The sequence below is a fragment of the Phalacrocorax carbo genome, chromosome 12 (assembly GCF_963921805.1).
Source record: "Phalacrocorax carbo chromosome 12, bPhaCar2.1, whole genome shotgun sequence".
Taxonomy (NCBI): domain Eukaryota; kingdom Metazoa; phylum Chordata; class Aves; order Suliformes; family Phalacrocoracidae; genus Phalacrocorax; species Phalacrocorax carbo.
In genome coordinates this window covers 16,082,748-16,107,914 of record NC_087524.1, presented here as the reverse complement: position 1 = coordinate 16,107,914, position 25,167 = coordinate 16,082,748, and the positions used below count along the sequence as shown (strand labels likewise).

Sequence of the window (25,167 nt, the reverse complement as noted above, 5' to 3'; positions counted from 1 at the left end):
CTTGAAATTAAACCCCAATATTTTTTTTCTGTAGTGAAAGATCTAAATATGTTTACATTTCAAAATTACAAAAATTAGTCATATCTTGAATAATTACAATCTGGAAAAGTTGAAAAAGTTCTATCTGAATGCTTTTGATGATGTTAGTATTGTATGACAGTACAGAATTGATAGAAAAAAATACTTCTTTGAACAATTGTTCTCAGATTTCTTTTCTTTATTTTTGGCTTTTTTCTTCCTTTTCTCTTTCTCCCTTCTTTTTATTTTCTTCTTCTGTTGTTTTTTTGGTGTTTTTTTTTTTGGCAACTACCTCCCATTCCCCTAGCTCTATGTCCCTGAAATGTATGCAGTTTGTGTGTTCCCAGCCCGCTGTTGGGATCCATTAGCGTGGATCATTGTGCCTGGATGGAGCTGAGTGATTCAAGCCCTACCTGTTGTAGTGCGCTGCATTTAGACGGTTGTAGCACAGAAACGGGCCCACTTCATCAGGTAGTCTCTCTTTTGACAGCTTAAGGATTTATCAAGTTTGGTACCTCATAAACCACATGAATGTTCTTTTGACTTAAGATTTAAATGACTGTAAATTTGTAGTAATATATTCGAAGTGCCAAAGGTTATGTACTAAGTTATGGTACGTTTACTGTGGAAGTTAGGTTTTGCACTCAATTAGATTTTAGTTTCCTAATTACACCAAGATGTATTTCAGTTACTCAGTATTTCCATAAAAGTTCTTAAACATTTTCAAATGTTTGGCCGAAGCCAGTGGTTTTCTCATATTGTTAATGAGGAAGTGTTGTGCAATTGTTCTGAATTCCACAGTCATTTTTAAACTAGCTGGTATGAGACCATCTGTAGTATCTACAATGATTAAGTCATACACACCAATGGGGTTTAACAGGTAAACCAATCAGAGAAGATGCTCCAATGACTTTTCACTTGCAAGCCAACTTATAATTATTAAAATTAAACTCTACTATATTTAGCACCTCTGAAATCACTTCTTTTAGGATGTAAATGTAGAATATCAAACTGCATAATTGACTAAAAGCAGATCATTTGACATATTTGCATACCAAGAACGATAAGCAGATTAAAGGTAGCGAAAAGATCAATTTTTGTGCATTAGTGAAGAAATTTAGTGAAGCTTTGAATGTGCTATCTAGTCTTTATCTGATCTGTAAGTGAATAAAAGCACCTTTTGTTTCCTAGAGTTTATCAAGGAAGAGGGGAGAACGACAAATGTAATTTAGGAAGAGGTAAAGTTACTGGAAGAGGCAGAATGGGACATTTACAACTATGAAAATATTTTTGTAGAGCTCTAACAGCTAAAGATACGGGCTGCTTTTGGAGCAGTTCTGGAAAGCATGTCATTTTCGGCTTAGAAGATTTTAACATTCTTCTATATTTTGAGATTATTTTTGAAAAGCATCTTCACCTCACGTATGTTTTTTGAACGATGTATCTTTCGAATGAAAACATTTCATACAGAGAAATGTATACTTTGAAAACAAAAAAAGTTCTGTTTCTCCCATAGGATAAAACTGTAAACTTTCTTGCAGATTATTGTAAAACCCTAATAACTTGCTGCTTACAGTCAGTCTTTCTTGCCCTTTAAAATGTAGGGATGAAAATTTTGGACACCTCCACATTATTTTAATTTTTTTTTTCTCAAAAATTAGCATAAGAGTTCCTCCATGCACACACTATACTTTGAAATTATCCTCTGAAACATAGCGACATTCTTCACTTTAAAGAACAAATATCAAGGCCATAGTTTAATGTTGTATGCAACAAATTTAAACTTTCTGCCATTCAAGAAGGATATTTATTATTTATATATGTTACCTCTTGCTGCTGTATTTTATATTTAGCTTGGTTTTCCACCTAATAATGAATGTAGCATTCTCCCTAGATTATACATAACTACATTTGTTGCTGTTGGCTCCGTATCAAGAACATTTTGTAATTTTCCACCTGTGAAAATGTTGCCTTGCATTTAGAAAGGTTTCATGATTTGGGGACCTAATGAAACTCATGCTCGTTAGGTACTAGTCTGCATTTCTTTCTCTACAGGATGCCCTTTCTTAGATGCATCTTAAACGAACTGCTGTCTTAATATGTTTACTGCTGCACTGGAGGTGTAGTTACACTTCCAGCTTTAAAGAAAGATTATTGTCCTACATCAAGTATCTAAAGTAAGCTCGTGCTTTTTTGCTCTTTATGTATCCATTACTGTTGTAGATATGATAGCGGCATTAATTGTGGGCTTCTAAAATGGTGATATTTAAAGCATGTTGACTAACTTCCTCTCTTTGAAGTACCTGGTGAAGGATTATAGCACTGCTGTGTTGATGATGCTAGATTTAAGGGTCTGTCAGCACTTGCAGTATGAAACCCTATTTTCAGGGATTTATAACTTCTAAATGTGTAGATACAGTCACTGGAAGTATTTGATATGCAATAGGTAGCACTTTAGTCTGTTTGTGAAGGGTTTTGACATTTGTTTCTGTTGAAAGAGTCATGGTCTCCTAAAGCATGGTGGGCATTTGCTTTATCTTTCATAATTTGTACATTGAAGAAGCCACTGTACATTACAAATGGTAGAGCCCTTCCTATTCATCTTAGAAGCTTCCAGATGTCTTGTATTACAATGTACTATAAAAAGCTGAAGATCCAGGTTATATAGGAAGTCTGTAAAAGCTATGAGCGTTCATTATGAGTTAAGGGTTGATTTCGTCTCGTGCAATCAATGGTAGTTTGTCTACATTTAATAATGGTACAGAATCACAACTATATGCACATGTGAGAACTATAAAATTAGAATGCATGAAAAAGTTTATTTTTGTTTCATTATTGCAATTTCAACTCTAATTTGATTAAAATGTTATCTTAATATTTTAATTTCTGTTCATTAAATAAATATTGCATGTCTAACACTAATAAAGCACCACAATGCACTACCGCAGTATTTCTTGAATTGTGATATTAATCTGTGTTATGCAAAGCATGTAGCTCCTAAGCTCTGCTTAAGTATGTGTTTGTAAGAGCCATGTGGTTAAGACTCTCAGACCAGAAAGGTGTATTTCCTTAAGGACAGCTCTAAATAAATATCCCAGCTGTTTGCAGGGTAGCCATTAAATCTCTTTGTAGTGTCCAAAACTTATAATTAGTGAAAAAAAAAGGCATGTTCTTAAATGTGCTAATATATATGTCTTGTTTTATATGACAGCTGCTGTCCCTTTAAATGCGCCAGTCCTCTGATTCTGTGGTTGTGTAAATACAACTAGGATATCTTTGGCACTGCAGGCCAGAACTGCATTTAGCATGAGGACAAACACTGTGCAAAGTTTGATACAGGAAATATGATGCGTATTTCTCTTCATGCTTGACAGAATAAAACCCAGCCAGAATGACAGAAGACTGGAGCATTCTCCCCCACCTCCTGGCATAGGTATTTTTTTCAGTGCTCTCACAAGTTTTCAACACACTTTTCTCAGGAAAAAAATGCTTTTGCATGTCGTCTTTTCCTCTTCTTTGAGGCAGCAAGACAGCAAAGTCTGTCCCCTGACAACAGTAGGTTTTCTGGATGTAAGGAGATACGAAGGGTGGTCCTGGCTGAGGAGAAGGATGTTGTGAGTAGTTCACCAGTTACTTGGAGGCTTGAATTTCACTGGGACATGATTCCTTTCCTTGTGGCTAACTTGATCTGTGACTAGGTCCTTTGTCATACAACTATGGACTTAGGACGTTTAGAAAGGGTTCTTCTCTTTGAGGTAGCCATGAAATGTGGTTATTATGGGAAATCATAGCCAATTTTTGAGATGTACATGTACTTACACATGCTTTGTTATGCAGGTTTCCATCAGCTCTTTCACCCTGTATCTCATGGCTTTGCAACTGTCCTGAAGGGTGAGTAGATGAGGAATGAGGACAGAGGAGGAAGGCAGGTTTCTGAAAGCACCATGCTGCATATTAACTATCAGTTTTCATCTGTAATTCACATCTGGTAACTAATCTTAGTTCCTATGCCCGTTTGCAAATAGAACCACCGTGATTTCCCTACCTCAGAGGCATGATATTTGTTAGCTGATACCAACCGTAATTCTGTTGACAATGTAAGAGCCCAACTTGATTAAATAGCTTCCACTTTCCCCAGCGTCGAGTTGGTTTTTGAATTTTCAGTATTTAACATCTCAACTCCCTAATAAAGGTTTTCAAGGATATTTTAAATATAGCTTAGCAATTAATGAGCTATTGAAATATTTAGATGTAAACTAGAAGGATCATTAAGGAGAATTCTCTCTCCAGCTACATTATTAAAGTTAATTCTTGATGGAACCACACAGAGTAAAAAATGAGGATTTCATTTCCATATTTTAAGTTGTTTAATTTGTTTTTTATGGGAGTGTTGTGCAAGCTCTGGCTGCAGCTCACTTGGGATACGTTGCTCTTTTGTGTAACACTGGGCACGTTAGTAAAGTTATAAATAATGATGATGAAAAACAAATCCCATCTCTTATTCTGCATTAATAAATTAAACGTTGGATTGTTTTGTTGGATTATTTTGTAATAGTGCCATTTTATGGGAGATGGGAATAAGACTATCTACTAACTTAGAGTAATGATGGTAGCAGGCTACTGCACTAAGTACAGCCCCATTTGAAAACCGTGTGGCGTTCTCTGTGTAATGTTTATATATCAGTATATTCAACGCTGGAAGCCAATGACTATTACATGGAGATTTTTGCAATGTGTTTATAATGTGTTTTTACAGCGTTTAGCAACATAGATCAATCTTTGATAAATGGTGATTTAGGACAGAAAAGGACCTCCATGGCTAAATACTGACATGTTTGTACTTTAGAATTAAGCAGTTTAAAAAGGTTTTGAGGACATGCAGCATTTAAATGAAGCCAAATATTAAAAAGGGGGAACACTTCCTGGAATGGTCTTTTGTTTCAGCTTTAGCAGTATCTGCTGTGTGACAGAGGGAATGAGTAAAAGCGGCATCAGGGAGGTTACACTGTTGGGAACAAAAGAAAGCAACAACCCAAAGTCAGTAGGACTAGGATTCAGATTTTAAGGGATCTCTGCCCAGTGTGTGCCTGTTTTTGCAATAGGAAGAATTAACACACCATCCTTCACTGGCAGGATCAGTGTCAAGGTGAAACCTCCCCCAGAAAGTGGGAGTTTAACAGAAGGATACGTTCCCAAGGTGTTAGGTGCAAGGCAGATGTCAGGCGGAAGCACAGCACTTTAGCCAGCTGTAGCCTCTGCTTTTTCAGTCCCTCTGATATTGTAGTATTGACTTTAGGGATTAAATGCACCACTTGCCTATGAAAGTTAGGAGGTGTCTGGGGAAATTTGGTGTATGCGGCACGTGGCTGGCCAGATTGCCCCTGCTGTTACTTGAAGTAGGTGTCTGGCTCAAGGTCTCATGGAGTCTAACAAATAAACCACCAAAATGTGTCATATGACTTCCTTCTTTAAATGATTCATTTGGGGCCTTCTTAGGTGATGAATGTCTCCTTCTCCGATAACTTGCTGCTTACATTATGAATTCCTTGAAAATTGACTCCCTTGGACATCTTTACAGGAGACATCAAGGGTCTCAATTTAAATTTAATGAATATTATGTAATTTGCCAAGGACTTCTACAGTGCATTAAGAAAACCTGCCTCTCTGAGGCCAGGGCTGTGTCAAAATAATGGCAGCTTAATGGCATCCTTTAAAAGTAGCTGCTGACTCTCCAGCTATGAGTATTTTCTATTTCCTAATAAAATGTTTTCCCCATTAAAGCAGCTTATTTCATTAACTTATAATTCATAGCTTAAATATGCTTGTATTTTGCTAATTGTAGATTACTTAGTACTTATTTTTAAGGAACACTGAAGCACAAAATGCAAAATGTCTACTACAAAACCATCTTGCCTTGTGCATAGCAATTGCATTTGGATAAGCATTTTTCAATATGGTATTTGTAAGGAGTTTTTACATGCTGTTTTAAACTAAATCATTAAAAGTGTATACCAAGAAACAATTTAAAGTGTTCATGCAATTTATAGTTTTAATTCCTTTATAGGGATGTGCTCCAATATTTTATAGTTACTATTCAAAAGCGACCACAATCACATATTTTAAATTGTAAGGTGATACTGTGATATCCCACATTATTTTTTTCCAAAATATACAGAGCCAAAGTATCTGATATACTCTTTTGTGTATTGTAGAAGTTAAAAATCCACTCTGGGAGAATAAAGGTTTCCCTAAAAAAATGGTACAAGTCTACATGTTGAACCGCAGTGCAACTAAACTTGGGTATGTGGCCTCAGGCGCTCATTTATCCAACAGTCTAGCATCAAATTTGCTTGCTTTGTTTGCTTTGTGAAGCGGAGGACAAGAGAGTAGGAATCAGTTTACAGCAGGTGCTATGTCCTGCTCTGATGGACCAAGGGAAAAAATAGTGACACTTCGTGAGATGTGGTCTTGACTTTTTTTGTGTGTGGGAAGCATCAATAGCAGGTTTCTGTGTTTCCAGGATCAGATCTAGAAAACCTCCTATTTCTTGTATTTTCACATTTCAAAACATGTATAAATAAGTATTTATTGTTAAGGGCCTGATTATTGTTGGCTGCAATATACATAACAGTCCACTTGATTAATGTTACTGCCATTTCAGACCTTCTTGTAATTGGCCTCCTCATAATCCACACAGAATACTGTGAAATAGTGTGGATTTTAAGTTGAGGCACTGAATGAAAGGAACATCCAACAGCAGTGGGGAGAAATAAAATAACTCTAATTAAAAGCAAAAGAATTTTGCTGAAGAATTGTGTGATCTGAATTAAGATTCAGTTGGATATTGAAGAGTGTTTTTTCTGGAAAGTATTTTTATTATAACTGTCCCGTGTAACTGCTTTGGAAAAAGCCTCATCCTTCATATTTGATGGTGTAAACTTTACTAGCTCTTTATAAACCAAATATTAAGTTAAGGACTTGTGCTTAACCTTTGTTTCATTGGGCATGATTTCAGAGAGTTAAAGAAACATTTTATTGCTGGAGTTGATCATGACAGAGTTATATTTACTAATAGGGCCTTAGCTATTCTTTTATCTGTTTCATTATTTTCTGTGTAGTTTTAAGTACTGAACATTTCACCACAGTCTATTTAGAGCATTATTTAAAACTCATTCCAGTTCTCTTCGTTCTTACGCATGCCGATGTGCTAAACTACTCCAGAAACCAGCTTAGCTCTCACCATATTTGGAGGCTGTTCCTCTTCTATGCTCTTGGACTGTTTTGGATGGAGACTTACATCTAAAGTAACAAATGAAATATGTGACAAGACGTGGCTGCCAAAACTGCGATCAAAGCAAGTTTCTGAAGGGCTCACTGGAAAACTATCTTGAACTTTGGAAGGAAGGCTCAAAGCCACAGTCTAAATAGAGCAAAACATAGTGAAATAAGCATCAAGGTGGGAACAGAGTTCTTGAATATGGGTGAGGGTGTGTGTCTCCCTAAGACTAGGCAGTCACTTTAGTCTTAGGGGAAAGGAAGCAAATAAGCAGAGGAATTTCCAAATGCATATCGATCAGGATGGGTTGGTTGGGGTGTTTTTCATCTGCAAGCCAACAAAGCTGTGAGGTTTCTGTTTGGTCTTACTACACAAAAGTATGTTAGCCAAAAAGCATTCAAAATAAAAGGTAGCATTTGTTGATAATGTCCTGTGGGACATCATTAACTTGTCTGAAAAGTTGCCATCTTTGGCAAATAGGAGAATATTCAGCTTTGATTCATTAGTTACAGCCAGTTCATCTGAATAAAGAGGAGACCACTTTTTTCCCTGTATCCCTCTAAGAAACATGTAGACTTGCAAAAGATGGCTGCTGTAACTGAGTATGTAGATAGGTGCACTTTGCAGTTGAATATGTGTGTTTTAAAAAGCTAGCATTGGAAAAAAGAGAGGAGTTCTGTAAAAAACCTAACCAAAGCCCCTTTCACAATGAGTGTCTCTCAAAATTCCAATGTATTAAGGTGTTCAGAAATAAGTAGGCGGAAACCGTTCAGCAATGATGGTGTTTAGCAATTGGGAGTTTTGCATTTAGGTAAAATGTGAAATGTTAATTTTAGAAGGAGAGGAAGACAGTTTTTAGATAGTCACTGTACTGAAGGTTGATCAAATGCTAATATATGAGGTAGCTGTGGAAGTGAACAGTGTCTCAGTCCAAATATAAAAGATGAAGAATGAGCTTGTTGAGTTTTCCTGTGGTAGGCATGAGAAGCAATAACTGTTTCCGTACAGGAGGCAATAACTGTCTGGCTACAGTAAGCATCACACTTCAGGAGTGTGCTAGATGCTGTGAACACAAATAGTAACAGATTTCTCAGATTTTCCTAGTGCCTGGAAAAAGTACACAAATTTTCCTCTGAAGTAAATTGCTTGACTTCTAAGCACCTGGTTCTATTTATTTATTTATTTATTACCCAAAGGACAATTAGCAGATACACAAAATATTAAATCTTTCACTGCTTTATTTGATTCCTCCTTTGACTTGTCTTTGAAAGAAAAACCGCGGCATTTAGTCTGACAAAAACCTAATGGAGTCAATGCTTTGTTCATAGACTGAGATATAAACAAGAAGCGATGCAGTTATAAAGTTATATTAGGCTAGTAGTCCTTGTTCTTTTTACAAACAAAATCTTTTAGTGAAATGGTGGTCTTCTGGCAGGAGTGTTGCGCAACAAGTGTTGTGATGTCCTGGGAAACATCCTTCCCTCAATAAATCCCCATAAAAAGTAGCCATCATTCCAGCTTGGGAAGAGATACTAGCATAATACTGGCCTGTTGAAATAACTACTCACTGCAATCCCAAACACAAAGTGATACTTTTTCCCAAGTGTTTTAGAAGGCAATGCTTTCTTGTTCGAGCACTGAGGGATAAGATCATCACTTATTATAAAATTTCCAGGATTTCATCGTTTTCTCATTGCTAACCTGGGACTGGTACTTGCACGGCTGAGTCAGTGTCTGAAAACCTTTGAGCAAGTTGTTTGTAGCCCTTGTGGTTGGCACGGTAGCAGGTCCCAGCATGACATTTGGATTATTGTTACCCTTTTGCTGCAGTACCCGATGGAACCACCGTATATTATATCAGCTTGTATCTCTCAACTGCTGGATATTAATTATTTAGAGCATTGGAAAACTGAACCTCCCCTGGTTCCCACAGGTATAAGATGTGTTTATTTTAGATGTGGCCCTGGAGTTTACACTGTTGCTGCCTGAGAGAAAAGCTGGCAGCATATGTGCTGAAAAGCCATGAATCTCTTGTTCTCAGACCACTTCTCCTGAGCGGCAAAACTGAGGAGGCTCACGCCTTTTTAAAACTGATTTTTTTCCTTTTTTTTCTCTAGTTCTTTACTAAGTAGAAAATTGTTGAATTCTGAGTAAGTGTAATTTTTTTTCCCAAACTTTACATTAATGTCAAATTTTGACATTATACCAGGTCAAAATGAGCTTAAAAGGCCACTAAATTTCAGTATTAAGTTATTTCCACTTTGCACTGATTTTAGTGACTATCTTAGATCCAGGGCAGCGGATCCTTACCACACGTGTTTTCAAAGTAGCAGTTAGCTTTGCTGACATAGAAGAAGATTTAGGGCTGAGTGTATATCCTGGTCCCTAGGAAGAAAGTGTTTTGGCTTGTATTATGGTAAAGTTACGCAAAAAATAATGTGTTTGTAGCCCAGGGTTTTGTGAGATATATCAGTAGCATCAGTCTGTTTCTTTCTGAGACCTTTTTCTTCCTCTGGCACACAGCTAAGCAGTTGAAGACATTGATTTACACAGCTTCAGTTCTGAATATAAGCTTTTTCTTCAGCTATTGAAATATTTTCTCACATGTTGGTGCACCTGTACTTTCAATTTGGCTTCAAATCAGAAGAGAGCATGGACTTTGGCAAGTTGTAAAAATTAGTTGAAGAAGAATAATAAATAAAATGGCACACTGCCCAAGCACGTTGTATTTTCTATACTAATATAATTGCTCATTGAACATATTTTCCAGATACAGTTCTGTATATTTAAGTATGTATCTGAATAACTGCACTTTTAAATTCAGGAGTCAAGTAGCTACTTTGTATGCTGCGCTTATCTTAAATAGAGTTTGATTTAAAACATTTATCTTCCCCGGTATCATCTCCCACGTCAAAGCGCATTTAAATCATGCTCTGTTCCTAATATTGCTTGTGTTTAAAATTGTATCCGAGTACAAAAAAGTTTGATGAGCACTCTGTTATTTGCCCGCTGTGTAGTTATTAGCTGCTCTGTCATTGTTTTGAATATCACTGAAGTTGAGAAGGAGAAGCTTCAGCAAAGTAAAATTTTAAAAATTAAAGCCAAGGTCAGACTCCAGGGTTGGCAACAGTAGAAGGCTGCAATTTAAGATGAGTCCAATTATGCAAAATCACGTGTTGAGTTACAGCCTCAAGTCTCCATTGGGATCCATGAGGCAGCCTAGGTAAAAACATCAGAGAAATTTCAGGAGGATTTTTCTTTTGTTTCTCCCTTACTCTTGACAGAGAATAATGCAATTCTGGCAGGACTTGTCATTTTTAGGTCAGTAACTCAAAAGAAAAACCCTTATTCCAGGAATGTGTAGTATGCACATCACTTTGGTGAAGGCAGCAGACCCAGCACGAGACTTTGGAGGCATTTGGCACCTTGTCCCATTTTATTGGGTTGCATAGGTAGAACATTCAGGCAACACCTCTGAATCTAGAAGTAAATCAGTTGATGGATGGACAGCAAGTGACCCAATAAGGCAGAGAAGAGTTTACTGATTACATTCTTTATAGTTAAACTAAATGCCATCACATCTAAGTGTTTTTCCCAAGATCGTAACTTATCCTTAGTTTACCTTTTCCTTGAGATAATTGGAAAGCACAAGCATGTGGTGGTGCCAAATGTTGGCTCCCAGAAAGGCTGGAATGGAGAGGTCAGGCGCAGTTTGCTTGGATGATTTATGTGGAAGTTAGGATAATTAATTTGCCAAAGCCAGCTACATTATTTCTCTTTTCTGGGTGACAGGAAAACATCATGTGCTATGCTTTTAAAGCACTTATCCCCAAGCCAAAACACTGTAGTCTTCCTGCTTTAGGAAACATCAAAACTTACTATTACATTTTCTCAACTTTTGTGTGAATTGGAGGTATACGGTTTCATAATTTTGATCATTTGTATGAAAGCATTCTTAATAAGATAAACAGATAGATTATGTTCAGTAAAAACAGAAACACAGTTCTGAATGTGTTTAAACAAGTTTTTGCATTGATAAACAAAGCTACTGGGTATTTTTTTCAATCACGAGACACAAAAAAAGTCATCAGTACTTACTAAAGAATTTGTACGGCAAGTTAAGGCTGGATCCTCTCACAGACATCAATCTTTTCTAATAAATGACTCATAAAACTATTGTAGCTATGAAGCTTTTCAGAAAATTTATGTAATTAAAAGGGATTTTCACCATTTGAACAAATGTTGTTATTATAAATATCTTCTTGTAATAAGAGAAAAAAACACACGTGTTGCTTTTGCAAAGCATATCTATTTCAAGCAGCCCAGAAATTGAGTTTCTAAATTGGCAGATTTACTATGGTAATTGTTGAAATGTTTTTGACAGAGTGACGCTTCCTACTAGGCAGGGCTAAGGCACCTGGAAGGAGAGGCTTGTGCATCTCTGTGTAATTAGCAGAGTATGTGGGAATTTGCTGTCCAAATAAGTCTGTAACAGTTCTACTGAGCCAAAAGCCTTTTATTTTCTTATGCAAGGAAAATGTATGTGTTTGTAAATACTACGCAAATACCATTGAGTCATTGACAAAGGATGTACATTCTAAACCCTAACTATTTCTGTCACCCTCCAGGATCTGCTCTCATCCTTTGATGTTGTTTAGCCCCCAAGACATCTCTTCTGCCTTCCATAGCTTGCAGGTGAAATCTTGTTTTAAGCTTTTCCCCCCATCAGTAGCTTTTCCTCCCCTTCCTCAATCTGCCACATCGAAAGCACTTACCTCTGCTACCTGCTCAGCAGTCAGTATCCGTGTGGAGTCAGCCAGGAGACCGTCTGGTGAGACAGCAGGAAAAGCCGCCACTGAGAAGATGGTGATGCAGCCTTAGAGAGGAGAAAAAATTAATTTAAACATCTATCTTCTTCATGTCCAAACTAGAAGAAACAGTCTGTGCAAGTCTAACCAAGAAAGCTGAATTATTTGTTCCCAACCAAAGCACTAGCAGGAAAGGAATTCCCAGTCAATTTCTAAAATACCTAATGACTCACCAGGATGGGACCTCTCGTTTCACCCAGTGCTACAGGGATATTTTTTTCATAGAATAACTCAGGTTGGAAGGGACCTCAGATTGGGTCATCGAGTCCAGCTTCCTGTATCTTCAGGCAATATCATCTTTACAGAAAACTTGTGGTAATTAAATTGTTTCTTCACAGGAATGTAACCAGCTCTCATGGTTTTGTATCCTGAAGTGCAGAATTGAACTAGGTAACAGGTTTTAAGATGTAAATACAAAACAGAACAAAAAAAAATCCCTTGGAATCCATTATTCTTCTATGTATTCTTCTGTATTTGTGAGTAATGGGTATGGGATTAGGTCATCTTCTAGTCAGCTGAATGGTCTGATAATAATGAATTTAAACTGAGATTGCAAAACTCCCAGACATGTGGAAAATATTGTCTCTATGCTGACATTAAAAGTGAATACTACTTCTAGGAATCCAAGAGAAACCTTTTATTCAAGCTAATATGGACTATAATAACAGGTAATATTGAAATTTATTTTTTTATTCTGATAAAACCAGTAATATTCAAGCTATAAGAGCAGCAAATTTTTACTGAAGCAATAAGGACAACCACAAGCCTTTTAAAAAATTATTACATTATTATATCATCATGTATTCTGCAAGGGTCCTGTTAGAAAGCGCCAGCCTGTAAGAAGGATAAAACTGTATCTATATATAATGTCAAATAAAGTTCCCATTGACAATGAGAGAGAAAAAATTAAAAATCACTTAGGACCTATAAACAGATTTAGATGTAGAATAAAACATGGAATATTCAGTCTACTTGTTTATCTACTGATATTAGGGAGAGAAAAATTTTAATAATCTACAATACCTTAAAATATTTGGCAAAGAGTTTAAAACATTGTGATGTTACCATTAATCATGTATTTACCCAAAAGTCAGAGGAAGTAAAGGGAGCTGGGCTGCCAGAACTGAGGTAACATCTGTTTGAACAAAAGCGAATAGGTAAATTCAGGAACCAAGTTGGACAATCATATTCTGGTATCCATTAAAGCTTTGGATGTAATGTAAGTTAAGCAACTCATTCCTTAAACTGAAAAATCATAGTCATATAAAATTTATATCAAAATAATATTACTGAACTTTTATGGAGAAAAACCCAAATTTGATACACCAAATAATAAAGTCTGTACAGCATAGGTATAACAGCGAATGGAGGAGGTAAAAATGGAAATTATTGCGACTGGAGTGGAAGCAAAATCCAGAGCTTAGCACAGTGCCAGGATCAAGGTTTCTCTAGCTCAATCTTCTGGTAAGAATGGTGATGTGCTATTAGAGGCTTGTAAAAAACCATATAAAGACCAAGCAAGCAGTTCAAAGGCCATATATCTTTTCTTATTCTCTACAGCTTTTAATTCAGTGTTAGAAGAAAGGACCTTTTTCTAGCTGTGGTCACCACTTCAAGAAACTACCTGTTTCAGGGCAGCATACTGAGACCTCCAAGAGTGAGCAGCTCTAAAGGCAAATTAAAGTTTCATGCAGACAGGGGTGAAGTACAGGTAAAAGTAAATTGATCTATTCAATGAGTACAGGGGTTGAAAACACATGGGGTTTTTTTAATGGAGTGAAGAGATCCAAGGAAACGTAAACCTTTTACAAACAAATTTTTAGATTGTGATAGCAATAAGGGAAAACTCATCCAAGATGAGCCAATACTTGTTTGTTTTTTTCAAAAAGGAAAATTCTATGAAATTAATCTTTTCTACCTAAAGGTCAACAAATACCTACCATAAGATTAGACCAAAGCTACAAACCACAGAGGAAAAAAAAAAAGTTTTTGTGAGTGAAGTTGAGTTGATTTAAACCAAAACAGTAAAAAAGCAATTTAAATAATATTAATAAGCAAACAAAACACCTCTGAAGCTGCTGTAACTTTGTATTAAGTTTGCTAACATGTATGGTACAACATATCTAGTATATATTATTTAAGCAATTGTACAGATTTTTTATATGTGCATTTATTACGGGTTGGCTAGTAATTGTATCCTCATTTGTGTAGAAATTATAATTCTAATGGATAAAAAAAATCTAGGAATTAATCTTGTTGATGCTACTGAAATAAATTACCCTAAGTAGGCTAGATATATGAGAAAACAATATAAATTCATCTAAATTCAATTATTAAATAAAAGGAATATTGTATTTAATTGAATTATTAAATTGAATCAATTTACTTACATTCATCCTTATCCTTCATAATTTTAGAGATGATAGATCTCTTCCTCTTACACTGTATTGTTATCACAGACAGAAATAAAAGAATAATCTCTCTTCTGTTTTTCAATTCCTGTTTGATTTTTTTTTCAGCTGTGGATGAACTAATTGCTAATCGGGACTAGGGGAATAAACTGAGGCAAAAAAGTATTCTTATATGCTCGAAACGGGTAATGTTGTCAAAACCTGGTTTAAGACTTCAACAGATACACATGTTTAGCCAGTACTCCACCTAGCTCAGTAGCTTGACTTTCTTCAAAATTTAGAGGAAATTTTTACAACTATTTCTAATTTTTAAATAGTTGATAGATTATAATAAGATTAGTAATTACAAAAGTTATTGTGAATTTATTAAAATGCAATTCTTTTTGAAAAAGTTTTTTAAAATCTAACTTTTTAAAATTTTTTGTGTTAGTCACACCCATTTATAGTGGATAAGTGGAAAAGAAAGAATATGAAACTTAAAACACCTAACCCAACTGCCTGAGACTTCTCGAATTGTTAGAGTCCAATCCAAAGTCCGCTCAAGCTGAAACCAGAAGGGCACAACAAAAGCTACACAGGAGACATATAAACTGAGCATGAGAAGGGCATGAACTGTGCTCTGATTTCCATATGAGCAAAATCATGGTTTCCTTAATACTGAATGAAAATAAGTTAAAAGCATTTTATCTTGGTTTAAAAGAATGGAATTTGGCCACGGTACTGATGCTCATAAAACAGAAATTACTTTTAATCCTCACATTTTATCATGCATTTATCATTATTTAACCCCTCCGAACTTCCAGAAAGTAAGCTGATACAGGCTTAGGCTGTAACTTGTAACTTATGTTGGAAATCCCAAGCCACTGGACTGAAGCAAAACCTGCGGTTCAGAAAGGCACAATATTTTCACACAAAGAAAGCAAAACAAAAAGAACAAATCTCCTTTTGAAACAGACTTCATTATTTGGGTTTGCTGGACTTATATTTTTTTTCTAAGGGAGACTTAGGGTACTTAATGTACAATAATTAAAAAATTGAGGATTTATTATGATACTTCAAGTTATCATAAAGGCTTATGCAAACCAGAGTTCAAGTTGCAGTTGGTCTAGTTCCCTGGAGCTGTTTAATCTAGAAAAAACTCATAGGTTTCACAGTCTAGGTTTTTATGAAGCATATTATCCCAAATGGGTCAATCTGAAAATCACCGTAGGAAGAGCTTGTTGTGTTTGGCTGGGATCTGCAATTGTTAGGAGTCAGTCCAAAATTCAGTGAAGTCATGGGTTTTCATCAAGCCGGTATAGATTAATAAGGACTAGATCTGTCACACTTCAGCTAACAATGACCTTTCTTTACATGTATGTGCATTCCCTTTCTAAATTCGATTACCAAGATATCTATTTCTTAAGCTCTACAAAGTACTTTTCTTGGGAAAAATACTTTGCCTATCAATTTTTCAACCAGTGATTATAAGTAGTCATGGTAAATCCTGCAAACTACACTGAGACTAATCCTGGGAGAGAAAGACCTGTGCAAGTATCAAGAGCACAGGCTTCCAAATTTTCCAAAGAAAAGCAAGTATATTTACGTATTTAAATCATACATGAATTTTGAAAAAGATGCACCGATAAGTTCAGGGAGTTTCTTTGTATTACTTTTCTTGAGAAACTATTGGGCTAATTTCTACCCAAATTTATCATCACATACAAAATTGCTGCAGTTAAGAAAATTGCTGTTTGATGTATAAAGGGGTGAATTGTTCTTCTGAAAGCAAGATATTATAGGGTTTGGCAGTTGTTATAGTAGGTTTTATGAACTGTGAATGATCTACAATGTTCTCCTGTACCTAGTGGGCTCGAGCTGTTGATATATCTCTGAATGAATCTTGTAAACGGTGATCCCAAGAGTACACTCCAATTTTGGAACCTTTGTTACAGCAAATGAAATAAAGGTTTTGATAATCAAGTAATGTACATGCTCACTGTAGCATATAAATTACACCACTTCTGTTTCTGTAGATTCACTGTAAAAATACTTGATTGGCACCACACACTGTGTATATGGTTACAGAGTTTTCTTACATTCACTGGCATATGCGGAAAAGATTTTTCAATACACAGCAGATTATACATTGATGCAAGTGAATCTAAGGACAGTATTGGAGTATTTAAGCTGGCATTTTGATTGACTGGGCCAAAATAATGTGTAGACTCCACTGAACTAGACTCTTCTGTAATTAAGATGCTCATGTAATTCCTTGTAAAAATAGAAATGATACTGGCCTTTTTTAAATTTTATTTTAATGAAGGGAAAGAGAAATGAGAGCAGGATAAAGAGCACATTAGTGATCAGACGGCTTGGCCAAGTTGTAAGAAATTGTTCTCTGTCCTTTTCTGCATGAATGTATTAGGGTCCAAACCATCTGCTTTCCAATAAGATGCTTTTGCCGCTGGCTGTCATAGCCTTGGGCACAAGGACATTCCACTTCTGTAGCCAAAGCTTTGCCAGTGTTGCAGAAAGCTCACAAAGTACGGGGCTAGGAAAGGCAGATCTCAGTTCTCTAATTGATTAATGATAGTATTTGGTGCATTAAAGCTACAAGACCTGTTGGTGAATGTTCAGTGTTAAAGGTGATGCCATTCATGTTTAGGCATAATATTAGCGCTAGGCACTGAACCCTCAGAGGATGATGGTGGTGCTGGGCTATAAACATTGAGGAGGTTTTACTATTGAAAATGTAGGTGCATATGTGACTTGAGGAGTCATACGTCTGTACCTGAGTGCCTACATTTTATTCTTGTCTTGGTTTCTGTGTGTGTGTCCTTTGGCAGGTGACAGCTTTGGCGATTCGCCACAAATTGTGCAGAAAGTTGTAATGCGGAGGGAACCTGAACCAAAGCCACCCATCGTTCAGGCTAGTGATATAATCAGCAGATGATCTTCTGGCCCTGCTGTTGTGTTCTGGATGATCCCTATGAAAAGGATCAGGTTTGTTTGTAAGTTATCCTCTCCATGGCAGATCCTGGGGGCTCCACAGTGGAGAAGTCTAAAAGGCTTCATTAGGACCCCCTGGTGACACCAAGCAGCTCTTTACAAACAGCTGTGGTAAAAACCTGCAAGTCCAACAGGGCAGAGGAGCCTGTAGGGACACTGACAACTGTCTTGGAGTGGTTACATCCATGCTGACTTGCAGAGGTTAAAAAAAAATAAATCACAATGGAGACATGCTCCACAGTCTTAGTCTCCTGCCTCAAGAGCTGTACTCTCCCAGTAGGATAGAGCCTTCAATTACGTGTCACATGCATTTCCTTTTCCTGCAAAATTTCTGGTTCATTTGTCCATCAGCCAGAATGGACTGTGGGCTCTGTGTTTCCGTGTCAGCTGCTGAGGCACTAGGCCCAGTTCATCTCACTTGGATGTTGTAAAATAATTAGTTAGCAAGTATGAAACATATCACATGCAAGACTGCTAAAGGCCTATAAAAGTCTCCAAGAAATAAGTCTTTAAAACTCGTCTCCTCTCGTTAATTGAGAGGGGGCAGGGAGAGAGTAAGAGGTATAATTTCAGCTCTTAACGTGAGCACAGTACATCCTGTGGAAAAAAATTAGATGAGAATAATGAGGCAACCCTAATTCTGTTATTTCTCAGCTTTGGAGCATTTGACTTTAAAACTTATATTCCAAACATTTCTTAATCTATAATTTGATACAATTTTAACATAAGGCTATTTTCTACTGGCACTGGGAGAAGTTATGAACTCACTCTAATGGAGGTGAATAGGCTTACACCTTTGGAGAGCAACCCGAGAGTAAGCGTCCTTATTAAGGAATTTAAGAATAATGCTGCTGTTCATTGGTGTTCTAACAGGCATCGAGGTGTCAGCAAGGTTGGGAATCTCATGATGTATGCTCTGGAACAGCCTGTTCTTATAATTTTAAGAGGCATGAGCTGGCACGCATATTTTTGCCTCTGGGGCTTTCTGCTGGCGCAGTGCGCTTTGTTGGGCTCTCCTCAAACCTCCGGGTGCTGCTCCTGGGAGAATCTTCCCTGCGTGGGGCGAAGGTGCAACACCCAGTCATGCTCTGCTGCATTCCAGGAGCGCTGCCTGAGCCCAAAATAGAAACTCCTAACAACCAAAGGTGAGAACATTGTTTTGTAAATCAAAGAGAAGTGTTAGTTACTAAGCTGGGGTGGCCACAGAAGAAAATAGTTATTTAGCAGTAGATCTATCCTGGAGCATAAAAAAATATACATAGAGTTCATAAAGACTGCGGATTATGAATTTGCATGTTTTAGACCGAATTCTGTACTTAACATCAAGAAATTCTGTGCAAGCCCAAGCAGCACTAACAAAAGCAGTATTGCTCTCTAGTTCCTCTGATTGAATGGGTCATAATTTGCCCTCAACTGCCTTTAGCTGAGCATGGATCTAAGCTAAATCCTTGGAGCTGACCCTCCTCCGATTTGGAAAAAGTTCAGGTGAGCTTTGGCTTTAAATGTGGCACACAGCTCCCATCTCACACTTTAACTGCAGTAAAAGTACCTTTTGAGTTTACCTGTGCATTTGCAGTTGAAGAACTTCAGAAGATAAAAAGTTAATATGATACAAATTTAGGGCCGTCATGCTTGCACTGTGAAGGTGGGTTAATCAGCCTCTTAACATCCTGTATGTCCCCTGGCAAGTAATGACATTATGCTTCAATCACATCAACCTTTTTTTAACACTGCCCTCGAGAAAGATTTGGAAAAGATAAACATTTCCCGTAACACTTCCCCCCCCGCCCCGACTTGCATCGGCTATAGATTTATCTTTTAATGTGCTAAGGCCAGCTTGGTACTCCATGCCCAAGATAATCTCTCATTGACTCCACTGGAAGATTTTCTCATGGCAAGAACATTAAACAGAATACTGATTTTATTTTATTTTTAATGTGCTTCTGACAAAACTTTTAATTTTTTATCTCTTTTTTAATGTTAATTTCTGTCTCAGTGATGCAGGAGAGATAATTTTTTTGGTTATAGTTTCTACGCTATTGTTTCAGCCCTGCTTTAACACCTGCCATGGATGATAAATAGGTAGCCTGGCTACTGATGTAAATTACAGAAGGGCAAGTATTGCATTAGTCTTTCTAAAGCACTGTCAGCCACAAATTACTTAATGGTACCCAAAGTTAATAGGACGTTAACAGTATTACTGTGGCCAGTTAAGGAATGTGGAATTGAATGTGGGGCAGGTGTTTGCATCATGGGCGTGCAATGTGCTATGCACTAATATATCATGAAATGTGATTCTTCCTCTTATGCTTTGCTTCTAACTTTATTTATTATGGCAGTCTTTGTGCATAGGCACTGATTTGAGTAATTTTTGGATGGCAGGATTGCTGTTATCAATGATTTTTTCTTCATTCACACTGGCACAATATTTTCTGCTAACTTCAAATATTCATCCTCTTTTGCTACAGAAGCACTTTGATAGTGACTGGTTTAAGAAATTGAAAGCCTACATAAACCTTTCCTTAATATTGTGGATTGTAGAAGGTAATAAGTTATTACATTCTTTTCTTTTTGTACTGTGGAGAGAGTCATAAATTTTATCATGTATTTGCTAACTTTAAATTCTACTCTTGAAAATGCTTGTATTCATTATCACCTTTAGTAACAAAAAAAAAAAAAAAACCCACATGAAATCAGTGCTGCTATTTTTGCTATTAAAGTTAAACATGTTTGGAAAATAAGGTCCTGAATTAGGATGCTATAGGAAAATTAGATTTTCATTGGTAATGTTCTTTTATTTTACTCATCATGGTAGTTGTCATAATTAAATACTCTAATTGGAAAATATTTTTGTTTACTTCTTGAGAAAAGGTTTTGACATTTTTGTATGACTTCTGCATAAGCTTCATTACAAAGTGACACGATGAGTTTAAAACTGTTCCCCTAATGATTTTATGAGGCTTTTGAACCTTTTTCCTCATTATGGATTATGGTTAGAGCCATGTAACCAATTGCAAGATCAGAAGATAGTTTTGCTTATGGTACATGTTATAAAGCACAGTGACCTTGTCCTCCTTGATATTTCACCAAGATGCTTAAAATTTGCATCTCCCAACTTATGGCAGTTCTGATGTGAACTTTGCCATCCAGTGATATTTAATACGAGGAATGGAGGAGGGGAGGGGCGTGTTTTCGTTTTGCTATGGGCTAAACAGACAACCAGAGAAGTGTGCCACTGAAGGTGGCAAAGTATTAGTGAAGGGACCCAAAGAAATTCTGTCATTGCTGCCTTCCTCAGTTTCCTCTGCTGTCCTTGAATGGAAAGAGCTGGGGGCAGCAGGATAACGCACAGGGCGGTCATGATGTTTCTGTTTGCCGTGGGGGACCAGTCGTGCTGATTAGACTCGTTTTTCAGCTTTCTGCTTCAACAACCGTAACCCTAAGAAAATGCAATGTCATATTCATCCTTGTCTGGTTTTGGTATGTAAGATCCTTTATGGAGATCCACATAGGGCTGGAGGATATATCACCACCATTTTGCAGTCACTGTGCTTCACTGTGGCTCAGCACATGATATGATGGGCGTGAAGTCACTTGGCAGTCCTGCTGCTTAATTAGTTTCAAAGCTGCAGAGAATGTTTCAGGGTAAACTTTCACTTCTGCTTTCATAAACAAAATTAAGATGTCTTGAACAGAACAGAGCCTGAATTCCAGCGCCACAGCTGGTCTGAATCTCCATCCAGGCTGACCAGGCTGGAAAGCCCTGCTGTGGAACTGACCCAGCCACACTGCATGGCTCCAAAGCATGTGCCAGGTAACTGCACAAAGTCCAGACTCTCACTTGGATCCATCTGCTCCCTTTGTGTTTTACCTGTATTTTGACTATCCCCATACCCCACTTTCTTAGTAGCAGAAATGGTTGCCCTACCTTCAAAACTATGGGGCCAGATGTTCTGAAGAACAGCCAGTAAAAGCAAAGTAGACCAATCCTTGGGATCCCTGCCCATCTTGCAGGAAGCATTGTCTGCCACAGTATCAGACCTTAATTATATTAATAGAAATATGGTAACACAGTAAGAAGAGATCAATATCTACTAGCTTCAAGTTTAAAGAAATCACTTTGTCCCTGGGATGAAGGGTTTCCAGGGATCCTCAAGCAAGAGTGTGTTTTTCCACAGTTTGGTAGCCTCATGTGTGAGGCTCATCTACAAAGCAGTCATATTTCTGGCCTGCTCAGTAACAGTTACTTCGCATCGACTCTAAATATACTCAAGCGTTAAGAACACAGCCAATGCAAAGTGGCAGAAGGTATTAAAATCACGCTTAAAGGTGCTGCCACTGTGTTTAGTTCATTCACAGTCATTCGCACAAAGGAGGTGGTTTCTAGAAACATTTATTTTCTGTGCTTGCACTCATTGCAATGCAGACTGAATGCCTCTGCATAAACAATTAGTCTGACTTCTTTGCATCAGGCACCCTTTTGATAAATACTGCTGTTGCAACTTGTTTGCACAGGGTGAAGACCTATCACTTAAAAACATTTACTTGATATATTTACATATAATTCTGCATTCTCTCAAGACCTGTTGGCAGCATTAAGTTATTCTACAATGTCAGCTGGTACAAGGTTGTGAGTTTCTTGGCTCTTCAGTGTTGCATAGAAACAAAGCACTTGCAGATGATTTGCCATTTGGCTGTAATGTTGCTTTCCATTTAACAAAAAAAACATTTCTTGGATGTCATATGAGCATCAGTATCAGATTTCTGAGCGATTAGACCGGTGGTACAGGTAGATCTAAAGCTGTTGCTACTGCTGGTGTGTACTAAACCTTTAGTAAGGTCTTTGATGTTCTACCCGAGTGCTTACAAACTGTTGCCACTTTAGTCTGTCAGCATTTTTGATGTTCCAAAACGTGAAAACGATAACCACATATCATTAGCAACCTGTTGCTGTTCAAAGATAAAAGCCAGTGATGGCAGAAGCAATGTTAATAGCCACACTGTTATCTTAGAGACATGTTACCTGGGCTGTGCTGTGCACTAGGATTTGTCTTACCATCCATTAAAATAATTTATCAGCAAAATGGCATGTTAATGAGGACTGTAGAGATGCCTAGATGTGTCCCTAAAAATGATTCTTTTTGCCTGAGGCCAGATTCTGTTCTCACTTACAAAAAGGAAAATCCAAAGAAATTCTCGTGGCTTCGGTTGCATTATTCTTCCTACAGCAGCATGTGAATAAAATCAGAAGCAGATCCGTAAAGCTGAGGCAAAGTTTAATATGAACAAATTATTTTTAGAATGATTGTTAGATTCATCTGACGGAGGAAAAAAACTGTGGAAACGGTGAGATATGGCAAAAATTATTTTTGTTAGTAAGAAGTAACTTAGTGCTGTGGTTGCAACTAAATCATCTGTCACTGAATTGTATGCGGGCCTGGATGATAGTTGGGGAAAGAAAAACCCCCTAAATGTTGATAGGAAAGCGCTTGGAATCAGAGTGCTTAGTAACAATCAGAAGAGATGACAGATTGTATTATTGCACAACAATAAGTCTTCAAGGTATTAGTGGTATCAATTTACAGCACTTTCTATACCATCATTACCTGCCGCAGTCTGTCTCTAATCACTGCAATAGAAACCAGGGCAGCTCCATGGGTGTTTGTGACTTTCTCTGAATATTTATGAAGGTTATAAATGAAATCAGGATCTTGCTCTCTGTTCTTAGCCCATCTGTATAACCATGAAGGCCAAATGAAGCTTTTAGTCATTATACTTAATTGGATGAATGGCCTTCAAAGCTGTCAATAAGTGGTGTGTTCACAGTAAGGTAATTAATAACGCTATTTCCTTTTGGAAGACATATCATTAGCCATTATTTCTCGAGATACAACACTGATGTCTTTATTCAAAGAGGTAATTGCAGGTTACCCACCAATTCCCCACCAGTGACATCATCTTTGCAAACTTAATCTCACAATCTGTCACTTTTGAATTCATAATTAGGATATTTTTCTAATGACAAATGAATGTTATTGAAAGAAATACCTACTTTGTCGTTACAGGAATAAGCACAGCCATACTGAAGAGTGAGGGGTTTGGAACACAAATAAGGCTTGTGAGTTGTTAGACTGAACATCTGGGACCTTCAGAATAACTGTATTGAAGGATCCAGCAAAAGTCACACAGGCAAACCGGCATCTGTATCACAACCAGCGTGTCACCATCAATTTTCATGACATACTTGAACAGACACACTGAAAAGATTCTCTGCTGCAGAATTTGTTTGCTAATTCAGAGTATTTTATAGTAACAGATAAAGAGGTTCTATTAGATTACCCCCATTCAAAAAATATGTACTATACAGTGTGAATGTCCTTTTCCACCCTTCTTAATTAGCTAATATGCTATGTGCTATGCAGCAGAGTTGATTTCTGACCCTGTCCTGGGAAGTCAGAAACGTGGGTAGCAATGGGATACTTTCGTGCTTTTTATTTGTTCATCCTATTTTAAAATGTATGTGTACAAACAACAAGAAACCTTCACCAAGAGGTGAACAGCTCTTGCTAGTGGTGTAAAGCTATACGGGTAAATTATATCTATTCATGTCAGTGTGAAATCATTAAATACAACCATAGTTTTCAGCTATCTCAGAGAATTACTCCTCCTCTTCTTGCATTCACTATTTGGGTTTTTCAGTATCTTGGGAGTTTTGTAAAGGTGTAAGTGACAGTGTGTTTTATGAACTGACTTTGATCTGCAGACTTCAAACAAATACACTCTGCAAGTGTTTGTCACAGGCTCAAAAGTCTAGCAGGAGCTGGAACCCATTTTATGTCCAAACCCAGATACGTTGATTCTGTTTTTATATCCACACCTTACCAATATCAGGAGCCTATTAACATAGTTTCTGCTTCCCTGATCCTCACTACTTGTTTGATCTTAAGTCATCTTTCACATGGGTCGTCTTCTTGCATCTTGGCTCTTCCCCTCCCAGAGCCGTGCCAAGCCCTTTGCTGTGACGGGTTGGTGATGAGGTGCCCCGGCTGACTCCATGGGCCTGCCCCAGCTGAACAAATTGGCTGCTCCAGTCCCACATGAGGCTGAATAAGAAAATTAAGAGAACCACTCTGCAGGTATGTCTTTGTCATACTCTTGTTATAGCAAGCCTCTTAGCTTGCTCCTCTGCTCCGGTTAGCACGTGGGCAAGCACGTGTTGTAGCTGCAAGGGAACCACTAAGATCTCAAACGCTGTTTCAGCCAATGAGTAGTGTCAGGAGCTGTTTCGTACTGCCTTTTAGCTCTTAATTCTGCTCTTAAACTGAGTTTTTGCCTGCATCCAACTACATATGTGTTTAGGAAGTGAGCTGGCCTTCAGCTGACCCTATGTCAACACCTATACCCCAAAGAATTCAAGATGCAGATGAGAGGTTGCACAAGACTTAGAGAGCTAATAGCATGGCTAATCACCAAGCAGGGCACACAATTTGGAACAGGTCGTGAGCAAAAAGGCTGTTGATGGCCTTGGTATTCTTGACCCAGGACAGGAAGATGATTTCCTATTTTACCTGTGTAGCTTTGCAACACTAGCAAGAGCTATCAG

General features: G+C 37.4%; 2 long non-coding RNA genes across 6 annotated transcripts; both read left to right on the top strand.

Annotated features, from left to right (window-relative positions):
- Positions 1-6: 6 nt before the first annotated feature.
- LOC135315516 (uncharacterized) lies at positions 7-18,701 on the top strand. 5 transcript variants are annotated; one of them, XR_010375005.1, is made up of 7 exons: positions 7-2,195; positions 3,393-3,451; positions 3,856-3,909; positions 11,923-11,989; positions 13,723-13,873; positions 17,402-17,558; positions 18,438-18,701. It is a non-coding gene; the product is annotated as an uncharacterized LOC135315516 (long non-coding RNA). The 5 variants fall into 5 exon arrangements; XR_010375006.1 differs by lacking the exons at positions 13,723-13,873; positions 17,402-17,558; positions 18,438-18,701 and adding an exon at positions 12,090-12,503; XR_010375007.1 differs by lacking the exons at positions 13,723-13,873; positions 17,402-17,558; positions 18,438-18,701 and adding an exon at positions 12,087-12,503.
- A 1,329-nt stretch (positions 18,702-20,030) lies between these two features.
- LOC135315560 (uncharacterized) lies at positions 20,031-23,926 on the top strand. The gene is made up of 3 exons (XR_010375041.1): positions 20,031-20,108; positions 21,260-21,378; positions 23,630-23,926. It is a non-coding gene; the product is annotated as an uncharacterized LOC135315560 (long non-coding RNA).
- The last annotated feature ends 1,241 nt before the right edge of the window (positions 23,927-25,167 follow it).